The 3,440-nt window shown below is 32.0% G+C and overlaps 1 pseudogene; it reads right to left on the reverse strand.

Moving 5' to 3' along the window:
* Positions 1 to 395: 395 nt before the first annotated feature.
* Positions 396 to 2,611, reverse strand: LOC149567272 (glycerophosphodiester phosphodiesterase GDPDL1-like; annotated as a pseudogene).
* Between the last annotated feature and the right edge of the window lie 829 nt (positions 2,612 to 3,440).

Here is a 3,440-nt window from a genome sequence, read left to right on the forward strand (position 1 = left end):
AAATCCTTGCTTGGCAGATAAAATTAGACATACAAACTCTAGATCTATAACAAGTTTGAGTTAATCAGCATGCTATCCCTATAGATGACTGTGATTTTAAGGATGCCAAACTACATACTATTGTTAACAACTAAGACAAGGAATGAAATGATAATAAAATGGATCCCTCATTACTCAAGCCATGTACATTGAGTAAAAAATGTATTTCAACTCTTAAAAGAGAATGAAATGAATCCCTGAAGAAGAAGGTTGACTCTTAATTGAACATTAACCAAAGTGATAAATTAACAATCGTACTAAAAATAGGAATAATGATAATCAACAATCCAACTAAAAATAAGAATACCTGGTGTTGGCTCCATGGACTATGACAAGCTGAGGGGAAGCATCCTAGTCTAGGATATTGAGCCATAGGCCATGCGAGACAAATGTGAGCATCTCAAATATGTAAAACTAGAAGGTGGCTTAGAATTTGGCCCAAGGGAAAGAGCTTCCTTCAATGGAAAAAATGGAGATTTTTCTACTAATGAAAGAGATGGTTTTGGGGAAATAGCAGGTCCAAAGTTCTCTAGTTGTAGGTTTGAAAAATCAATTCTAGGAACAAAAAGAAACATGGGGTAATTATCTTTTGTCTCAAGATGAAGATATTTATTTCCTAAATATTCTTTTTTTGTTGCTAGGAAGTTAGGGATAAGCCCATCTACTTTGGAAACTTGTACAAAAGAATTGATTTCCATTGTTCGATATGAGAGAAAATTAAAGGCTTTCATTTCTCAAGGTGTAGACAAAAATTGACATATTATGATGGTGAAAGCACTTGACAATGTTTGAAGCACATAACAGAAAGTAGTTATTGGCATCCCAAAATAAAACACTACTTGATAGTACTATTGTATTGGCAAGTTTCTTGATCTCCTTTATGGTAGAACTAGAGATAGTAACATCATTTTCAAGAACTTTATAAATAAGCTTAATTTTTGTTCTTTGCTTAAACTGCAAAAGCACAACACTATCATTAGATTGTATCATGATCTTGTCCAAAAAATTATTATATTGAATTGTATTTAACACACAAAGAGTGGCATTTGTGACATCAAGGTTACATTCTAATATTATTTCCTGCATATTCTCAATGCTAATAAGAACTCTAATGTTTTCTTGTTTTGTGAATTTGTGAAAATCAATCAATGTCATGCATTTCCCAACATTAGCTTTTGTAGGATTTTGATAAAGCTAATAATCTTTCTCATATTTACTAGATATGTTTACTGTCAAGCTTTGAATTTCCTTCCAAGTGAGATTAAATGTGAAGATTCCTTGATCCTTCTGGATGGTTGTAATTATTTTCAAATGATAAGGATAAAATGTAGAGTTTGATACTATAGTTGTCCCCAAAAAATGGTTTGGTGATTCCCTATAGAATGTGATGCCATATTTTGTCATATGGACACTACAATCAATATAATCCACACCATCTGTTATAGCAGCCTGATATGAAACATTAATACAACCTGGATAGTTACAATTTTCTCCATTGTGTGAAATAATTAGTGCATTTCCTACCTTAGAGAATAGTTTCCATTGTTGTGAGCATAGAAAGCAATTGCTTTGATGTTGTTACCAAAAAATCTGTTAGAAATCCATTCAATGCAAACTTATTATTATCCACATACTATAGATACTCTTTTATTGGACCATAGTTGTAATTTTAGCTCATATCACATTCATCATTGTTAAAATTAAAAGCAAAAATTTTCATCCCTACAACATGTGCATCTTTAACAAGATCTGTAGGATCTTGTAAATACTTGATCATGTCAAGTGGCCATATGTAGCTCTTTGGAATGAGGATCTTGGAGGAAAAATCCTTCACAGGGGTTAAATATTCTAGAATAGAACCATAAATTTCATTTATTGAAGGGTCAATATCTTCTTTGTTCATGAATCTGAGTATCAACGTTATTTGTGTGCTTCTAAATTTTGGTGCTATAGCTCTGAAAAACCCAACCTTCCTTGAAGAGATGTAATTCAAGGTTACACATTTTAATATGTCTCCATATACAAAGGCATGCTCAATTTGTATTTGTTGAAATTTTTTGAGTACAATATGTTCAACCAAATGGTAGTTGGCCCAAGTCCAAGAAATTCTTTTGATGATAACAATGCATACATTTAGTCAAAGCTAAGATTGTGAGTCTAGAATAGTTGAATCATTGAAATATTGTGAAAGAGCTCATCTATACTCAAGTCAATAGAAAAATATCCACTCACATTTCCCATTGAAAAGATAAGTATTATTCTAGTCTGGGTATATTGATTGAATGTTCATACTATTCTCCAAGTCTAGATTTGTTCGACATATACCTTGTCCATCTTTTGTTAACTGTAAGTCATACAACATAACATCATCATATAAGTTGTCATTGATTGCAAAGTTGTAAGCAATTTTAACATGGTTGGGGAAAAGGCCTTGCAGTCTACCATGAGCTATGACTAGCAGTGTATCATTGCTAAGTGTTTTCTGTGAACTTTTCTTCTTGGAAAAAGCTTCCTAATTTGAATAGAGGTAAAGAATTGAAACACGTAGCAATGGTAGAAACTGATAGGCCATTTTTTGTAGATGGCTAGTTTGGTGGAAGTTATTTTCTGACACATGTCTTTGAAACAATTTTATTTACTTGAATTCTTTATCCATTTGAAGAATTAGGTATTATGTATTCCTTTAAGAAACAAGAAGCATGTTGTAGAATCTAGAATATAATTAGGTGAAATAGTTGATAATCATGAAGGATATCCACAGTGTATGGTTGTGTGCCTTTCTATTGTTGGAATCCTCATTCTTAGGTTTTCAAATTTATATTTGATTTTTTGTGGATCTTCTTAAACCTCACCCTTTTGATTGGAAGTTCTATGTAGGAATATATATAATACATACTTAAGAATGTATGATATTACAATATATAATACCTACTCATACTTCCTGCATGGTGCAAGGGCACCTTAATAACATCAAATTATGTCATTTATGTTTTAATCTGATGTTTTTTCCTAGTGTATAAGGAGTTAGAATGATTATATATTAATGTAAGAAAGCACACCATTGCAAAATTGGTAATTTTGCAACATTGTGCCAAATTTGAGGAAAGGGGAATATGGATGATAATGGTTGTCGAGGTTTGTAACCATCCAAAACTATTATAAATGATTGTAATTGTTTGCATCAAAACACAATGAGGGAGGTGGAAAGAATGTAACCAAAGTTTCCCTCTAGCTGTCGAAAGCCAAGGTCATCCAGAATGTGCCCAATGGGAAGAATATGATGGTGGCAGATTTTGGTTAAGTTGGATTTGTATCATTTGGGACTTGGTAATAAATTTTAAATCTCTCTAACTTAACTCCATGTTCGATGATTATGTCATTTTTATATTATTGGTTCTAAA

The sequence above is a fragment of the Cupressus sempervirens genome, chromosome 3, assembly GCF_028749045.1.
Source record: "Cupressus sempervirens isolate cs-2001-9-10 chromosome 3, ASM2874904v1, whole genome shotgun sequence".
In the NCBI taxonomy this organism is placed as follows: domain Eukaryota; kingdom Viridiplantae; phylum Streptophyta; class Pinopsida; order Cupressales; family Cupressaceae; genus Cupressus; species Cupressus sempervirens.